This window comes from Salvelinus fontinalis, chromosome 2, assembly GCF_029448725.1.
Source record: "Salvelinus fontinalis isolate EN_2023a chromosome 2, ASM2944872v1, whole genome shotgun sequence".
NCBI lineage: Eukaryota > Metazoa > Chordata > Actinopteri > Salmoniformes > Salmonidae > Salvelinus > Salvelinus fontinalis.
The window spans coordinates 98,803,864-98,812,382 of record NC_074666.1 but is presented as its reverse complement, the minus strand read 5'-3'; positions in this window follow the sequence as shown (position 1 = coordinate 98,812,382).

Below are 8,519 nucleotides of genomic sequence, written 5' to 3'. Positions count from 1 at the left end.
AACAACTCTGTATTAGCAGGGAGCTAACATGACCGTTACATTAGAGCATGCTAGCTAGCTGTAGAGAAACAACTCTGTATTAGCATGGAGCTAACACGACCGTTACATTAGAACATGCTAGCTAGCTGTAGAGAAACAACTCTGTATTAGCAGGGAGCTAACACGACCGTTACATTAGAGCATGCTAGCTGTAGAGATCAACAACTCTATATTAGCATGGAGCTAATACGACCGTTACATTAGAGCATGCTAGCTAACTGTAGAGAAACAACTCTGTATTAGCAGGGAGCTAACACGACCGTTACATTAGAGCATGCTAGCTGTAGAGATCAACAACTCTATATTAGCATGGAGCTAACACGACCGTTACATTAGAGCATGCTAGCTAACTGCAGAGAAACAACTCTGTATTAGCATGGAGCTAACACGACCGTTACATTAGAGCACACTAGCTAGCTGTAGAGAAACAACACTGTATTAGCATGGAGCTAACACGACCGTTACATTAGAGCATGCTAGCTAGCTGTAGAGAAACAACTCTGTATTAGCATGGAGCTAATACGACCGTTACATTAGAGCATGCTAGCTAGCTGCAGAGAAACAACTCTGTATTAGCAGGGAACTAATACGACCGTTACATTAGAGAATGCTAGCTAACTGTAGAGAAACACCTCTGTATTAGCAGGGAGCTAATACGACCGTTACATTAGAGCATGCTAGCTAACTGTAGAGAAACAACTCTGTATTAGCAGGGAGCTAACACGACCGTTACATTAGAGCATGCTAGCTGTAGAGATCAACAACTCTATATTAGCATGGAGCTAACACGACCGTTACATTAGAGCATGCTAGCTAACTGCAGAGAAAAAACTCTGTATTAGCAGGGAGCTAATATGACCGTTACATTTAGATTATGCTAGCTAGCTGTAGAGAAACAACTCTGTATTAGCATGGAGCTAACACGACCGTTACATTAGAGCATGCTAGCTAGCTGTAGAGAAACAACTCTGTATTAGCATGGAGCTAACACGACCGTTACATTAGAGCATGCTAGCTAGCTGCAGAGAAACAACTCTGTATTAGCAGGGAGCTAATACGACCGTTACATTAGAGCATGCTAGCTGTAGAGATCAACAACTCTATATTAGCATGGAGCTAATACGACCGTTACATTAGAGCATGCTAGCTAGCTGCAGAGAAACAACTCTGTATTAGCAGGGAGCTAATACGACCGTTACATTAGAGCATGCTAGCTAGCTGCAGAGAAACAACTCTGTATTAGCAGGGAGCTAATACGACCGTTACATTAGAGCATGCTAGCCAACTGTAGAGAAACAACTCTGTATTAGCAGGGAGCTAATACGACCGTTACATTAGAGCATGCTAGCTAACTGTAGAGAAACAACTCTGTATTAGCAGGGAGCTAACACGACCGTTACATTAGAGCATGCTAGCTGTAGAGATCAACAACTCTATATTAGCATGGAGCTAACACGACCGTTACATTAGAGCATGCTAGCTAACTGCAGAGAAACAACTCTGTATTAGCAGGGAGCTAATATGACCGTTACATTTAGATTATGCTAGCTAGCTGTAGAGAAACAACTCTGTATTAGCATGGAGCTAACACGACCGTTACATTAGAGCATGCTAGCTAGCTGTAGAGAAACAACTCTGTATTAGCATGGAGCTAACACGACCGTTACATTAGAGCATGCTAGCTAGCTGTAGAGAAACAACTCTGTATTAGCATGGAGCTAACACGACCGTTACATTAGAGCATGCTAGCTAGCTGTAGAGAAACAACTCTGTATTAGCATGGAGCTAACACGACCGTTACATTAGAGCATGCTAGCTAGCTGCAGAGAAACAATTCTGTATTAGCAGGGAGCTAATACGACCGTTACATTAGAGCATGCTAGCTAGCTGTAGAGAAACAACTCTGTATTAGCAGGGAGCTAACATGACCGTTACATTAGAGCATGCTAGCTGTAGAGAAACAACTCTGTATTAGCATGGAGCTAACACGACCGTTACATTAGAGCATGCTAGCTAGCTGTAGAGAAACAACTCTGTATTAGCATGGAGCTAACACGACCGTTACATTAGAGCATGCTAGCTAGCTGTAGAGAAACAACTGTATTAGCATGGAGCTAACACGACCGTTACATTAGAGCATGCTAGCTAGCTGTAGAGAAACAACTCTGTATTAGCATGGAGCTAACACGACCGTTACATTAGAGCATGCTAGCTAGCTGTAGAGAAACAATTCTGTATTAGCAGGGAGCTAACACGACCGTTACATTTAGAGCACGCTAGCTAACTGTAGAGAAACAATTCTGTATTAGCAGGGAGCTAACACGACCGTTACATTAGAGCATGCTAGCTAGCTGTAGAGAAACAACTCTGTATTAGCATGGAGCTAACACGACCGTTACATTTAGAGCACGCTAGCTAACTCCTTCGTACAATTACCATTTGCATATCAAATATCAGACCGTGAAGAATTGATGTTCTCCGATCTCTCCCCTATCTGCAAGCGTAGCCAATGACGTTACACCGTATTGACCAATTAGAAAACATAAATATGAATTACACATTTGTGCAATTTCAAGTGGAAACATAACAAACCCTGTTACACCGACTGCCTACAGCCCTACAGCCCTACAGCCCTACTGCCCTACAGCCCTACAGCCCTGCTGCCTACAGCCCTACAGCCCTGCTTCCTACAGCCCTACAGCCCTACAGCCTACAGCCCTACAGCCCTACAGCCCTACTGCCCTACAGCCCTACAGCCCTGCTGCCTACAGCCCTACAGCCCTGCTTCCTACAGCCCTACAGCCCTACTGCCTACAGCCCTACTGCCTACAGCCCTACTGCCTACAGCCCTACAGCCCTACTGCCTACAGCCCTACTGCCTACAGCCCTACAGCCTACAGGCCTACAGCCCTACAGGCCTACTGCCCTACCTGCCTACAGCCCTACAGCCCTGCTTCCTACAGCCCTACTGCCTACAGCCCTACTGCCTACAGCCCTACAGCCTACAGCCCTACTGCCTACAGCCCTACAGCCCTACTGCCTACAGCCCTACAGCCCTACTGCCCTACAGCCCTACTGCCTACAGCCCTACTGCCTACACCCCTACTGCCTACAGCCCTACAGCCCTGCTTCCTACAGCCCTACTGCCTACAGCCCTACAGCCCTACTGCCTACAGCCCTACTGCCATACAGCCCTACCTGTCTACAGCCCTACCTGCCTACAGCCCTACAGCCCTACAGCCCTGCTGCCTACAGCCCTACAGCCCTGCTGCCTACAGCCCTACAGCCCTACTGCCTACAGCCCTACAGCCCTACTGCCTACAGCCCTGCTGCCTACAGCCCTACAGCCCTGCTTCCTACAGCCCTACTGCCTACAGCCCTACAGCCCTACTGCCTACAGCCCTACTGCCATACAGCCCTACCTGCCTACAGCCCTACTGCCTACAGCCCTACCTGCCTACAGCCCTACTGCCTGCAGCCCTACAGCCCTTCTTCCTACAGCCCTACCTGCCTACTGCCTACAGCCCACAGCCCTAAAGTCCTACAGCACTACTGCCTACAGGCCTACACTTCTCTGTTGATAGCTGTGTGCTACTGGCTTAGGGGCTGGACCTCTCCTCTCCTGGGAGAAGGGTCTTGGTGTAAGAGGTTTCCCCTGGTTGCAGTATGTATGTATGTATGTATGTATGTCTGTCTGTCTGTCTGTCTGTCTGTCTGTCTGTCTGTCTGTCTGTCTGTCTGTCTGTCTGTCTGTCTGTCTGTCTGTCTGTCTGTCTGTCTCATACAAAAGGCAGTGAAATATACATCCATCAGATATATTATTGAAAGATAGGAGAGACAGCGAGAGAGAGAGGGGGGGTGGGGGGTAGAGAGAGAGAGAGAGAGAGAGGGGGGTAGAGAGAGAGAGAGAGGGGGGTGGGGGGTAGAGAGAAAGAGAGAGAGGGGGTGGGGGGTAGAGAGAGAGAGAGAGTGGGTAGAGAGAGAGAGAGAGAGTGGGGGTAGAGAGAGAGAGAGAGAGGGGGGGTAGAGAGAGAGAGAGAGAGAGGGGGGTGGGGGGTAGAGAGAGAGGGGGGTGGGGGGTAGAGAGAGAGAGAGAGGGGGGTGGGGGGTAGAGAGAGAGAGAGAGAGTGGGGGGTAGAGAGAGAGAGAGAGAGAGAGTGGGGGGTAGAGAGAGAGAGAGAGATTGGGGTAGAGAGAGAGAGAGAGTGGGGTAGAGAGAGAGAGAGAGAGTGGGTAGAGAGAGAGAGAGAGAGTGGGGGTGGGGGGGTAGAGAGACATAGGGTGTAGAGAGAAAGAGAGATAGGGGGGTGGGGGGTAGAGAGAGAGAGAGAGAAACAGGAGAGACAGAGAGAGAGAGTGGGGGGGGTAGAGAGATAGAGAGAGAGGGGGGTGGGGGGTAGAGAGACAATGAGAGAGGGGGGAGAGAGAGAGAAAATGGGAGAGAAGGGGTAGAGAAAGGGGGGGCAGAGAGGGAGAAGGGTAGCAAGAGAGAGAGAGCGAGAAAGAAGGGGTAGAAATATAGAGAGAGAGAGTGTGTGGGTGGAAGCCGGTTTCATCTCTCTCTGCACGCTCAAATAATAATATGAATGATGATATTTTAAAAAACATGAAGAGAGAAGAAATGAGAGGAGAGGAGGGTGATACAGAAATGAGAGGAGAGGAGGGTGATAGAGAAATGAGAGGAGGGTGATACAGAAATGAGAGGAGGGCGATACAGAAATGAGAGGAGGGTGATAGAGAAATGAGAGGAGGGCGATACAGAAATGAGAGGAGAGGAGGGTGATACAGAAATGAGAGGAGATGAGGGTGATAGAGAAATGAGAGGAGGGCGATACAGAAATGAGAGGAGGGTGATACAGAAATGAGAGGAGAGGAGGGTGATAGAAATGAGGAGAGGAGGGTGATACAGAAATGAGAGGAGGGTGATACAGAAATGAGAGGAGAGGAGGGTGATAGAGAAAAGAGAGGAGGGTGATAGAGAAATGAGAGGAGGGCGATACAGAAATGAGAGGAGGGTGATAGAAATGAGGAGAGGAGGGTGATAGAAATGAGAGGAGGGCGATACAGAAATGAGAGGAGAGGAGGGTGATAGAGAAAAGAGAGGAGGGTGATACAGAAATGAGGAGAGGAGGGTGATAGAGAAATGAGAGGAGGGTGATACAGAAATGAGGAGAGGAGGGTGATAGAGAAATGAGAGGAGGGTGATACAGAAATGAGGAGAGGAGGGTGATAGAGAAATGAGAGGAGGGGAGGGTGATAGAGAAATGAGAGGAGGGTGATACAGAAATGAGAGGAGAGGAGGGTGATAGAGAAATGAGAGGAGGGTGATATAGAAATGAGAGGAGAGGAGGGCGATACAGAAATGAGAGGAGGGTGATAGAGAAATGAGAGGAGGGCGATACAGAAATGAGAGGAGGGTGATAGAGAAATGAGAGGAGGGCGATACAGAAATGAGAGGAGGGTGATACAGACATGAGAGGAGGGTGATAGAGAAATTAGAGGAGGGCAAAACAGAAATGAGAGGAGGGTGATACAGAAATGAGAGGAGAGGAGGGTGATAGAGAAATGAGAGGAGAGGAGGGTGATACAGAAATGAGGAGAGGAGGGTGATACAGGAATGAGAGGAGAGGAGGGTGATACAGAAATGAGGAGAGGAGGGTGATACAGAAATGAGAGGAGGGTGATACAGAAATGAGAGGAGAGGAGGGTGATAGAAATGAGGAGAGGAGGGTGATACAGAAATGAGAGGAGGGTGATACAGAAATGAGAGGAGAGGAGGGTGATTCAGAAATGAGAGGAGAGGAGGGTGATACAGAAATGAGAGGAGGGTGATACAGAAATGAGAGGAGAGGAGGGTGATAGAGAAAAGAGAGGAGGGTGATAGAGAAATGAGAGGAGGGCGATACAGAAATGAGAGGAGGGTGATAGAGAAATGAGGAGAGGAGGGTGATAGAAATGAGAGGAGGGCGATACAGAAATGAGAGGAGAGGAGGGTGATAGAGAAAAGAGAGGAGGGTGATACAGAAATGAGGAGAGGAGGGTGATAGAGAAATGAGAGGAGGGCGATACAGAAATGAGAGGAGAGGAGGGTGATAGAGAAATGAGAGGAGGGTGATATAGAAATGAGAGGAGGGTGATACAGACATGAGAGGAGGGTGATAGAGAAATGAGATGAGGGCGAAACAGAAATGAGAGGAGGGTGATACAGAAATGAGAGGAGAGGAGGGTGATAGAGAAATTAGAGGAGAGGAGGGTGATACAGAAATGAGGAGAGGAGGGTGATACAGAAATGAGAGGAGAGGAGGGTGATACAGAAATGAGAGGAGGGTGATACAGAAATGAGAGGAGAGGAGGGTGATACAGAAATGAGAGGAGGGTGATACAGAAATGAGAGGAGGGTGATAGAAATGAGGAGAGGAGGGTGATAGAGAAATGAGAGGAGGGGAGGGTGATACAGAAATGAGAGGAGGGTGATACAGACATGAGAGGAGAGGAGGGTGATACAGAAATGAGAGGAGGGTGATACAGAAATGAGAGGAGGGTGATACAGAAATGAGAGGAGGGTGATACAGAAATGAGAGGAGGGGTGATACAGAAATGAGAGGAGGGGAGGGTGATACAGAAATGAGAGGAGAGGAGGGTGATACAGAAATGAGAGGAGGGGTGATACAGAAATGAGAGGAGGGGTGATACAGAAATGAGAGGAGGGGAGGGTGATACAGAAATGAGAGGAGGGCGATACAGAAATGAGAGGAGGGTGATACAGAAATGAGAGGAGGGTGATACAGAAATGAGAGGAGGGTGATACAGAAATGAGAAGAGAGGAGGGTGATACAGAAATGAGAGGAGGGTGATACAGAAATGAGAGGAGGGGAGGGTGATACAGAAATGAGAGGAGATGAGGGTGATACAGAAATGAGAGGAGAGGAGGGTGATACGGAAATGAGAGGAGAGGAGGGTGATACAGAAATGAGAGGAGAGGAGGGTGATACAGAAATGAGAAGAGATGAGGGTGATATACAGGAAGTTATTCACAACCCCTGTTATACAGGACAGAGCTAGACAGGAAGTTATTCACAATCCCTGTTATACAGGACAGAGCTATACAGGAAGTTATTCACAATCCCTATTATACTGTACAGAGCTATACAGGAAGTTATTCACAATCCCTGCTATACAGGACAGAGCTATACAGGAAGTTATTCACAATCCCTGCTATACAGGAAGAGCTATACAGGAAGTTATTCACAATCCCTGTTATACAGGACAGAGCTATACAGGAAGTTACTCACAATCCCTGTTATACAGGACAGAATTAGACAGGAAGTTATTCACAATCCCTGTTATACAGGACAGAGCTATACAGGAAGTTATTCACAATCCCTGTTATACAGGACAGAACTAGACAGGAAGTTATTCACAATCCCTATTATACAGGACAGAGATATACAGGAAGTTATTCACAATCCCTGCTATACAGGAAGAGCTATACAGGAAGTTATTCACAATCCCTGCTATACAGGACAGAGCTATACAGGAAGTTACTCAGGTGTTGTGTAGAGGGGGTCTTGGTGCTGATAGAGGTGTTGACTAGAGGGGGTCGTGGTGCTGATAGAGGTGTTGTGTAGAGGGGGTCGTGGTGCTGATAGAGGTGTTGTGTAGAGGGGGTCTTGGTGTTGATAGAGGGGGTCGTGGTGTTGATAGAGGGGTCTTGCTGTTGATAGAGGTGTTGACTAGAGGGGGTCTTGGTGCTGATAGAGGTGTTGTGTAGAGGGGGTCTTGGTGTTGACTAGAGGGGGTCTTGGTGCTGATAGAGGTGTTGACTAGAGGGGGTCTTGGTGCTGATAGAGGTGTTCACTAGAGGGGGTCTTGGTGCTGATAGAGGTGTTGACTAGAGGGGGTCTTGGTGCTGATAGAGGTGTTGACTAGAGGGGGTCTTAGTGCTGATAGAGGTGTTGACTAGAGGGGGTCTTGGTGTTGTGTGTAGGGGGTCTTGGTGTTGTGTAGAGATGGGTCTTGGTGTTGTGTAGAGGGGGTCTTGGTGTTGTGTAGAGGGGGTCTTGGTGTTGTGTAGAGGGGGTCTTGGTGTTGTGTAGAAGGGGTCTTGGTGCTGATAGAGGTGTTGACTAGAGGGGGTCTTGGTGTTGTGTAGAGGGGGTCTTGGTGTTGTGTAGAGGGGGTCTTGGTGGTGTGTAGAGGGGGTCTTGGTGGTGTGTAGAGGGGGTCTTGGTGTTGTGTAGAGGGGGTCTTGGTGTTGTGTAGAGGGGGTCTTGGTGTTGTGTAGAGGGGGTATTGGTGTTGTGTAGAGGGGGTCTTGGTGTTGTGTAGAGGGGGTATTGGTGTTGTGTAGAGGGGGTCTTGGTGGTGTGTAGAGGGGGTCTTGGTGTTGTGTAGAGGGGGTCTTGGTGTTGTGTAGAGGGGGTCTTGGTGCTGATAGAGGTGTTGTGTAGAGGGGGTCTTGGTGCTGATAGAGGTGTTGT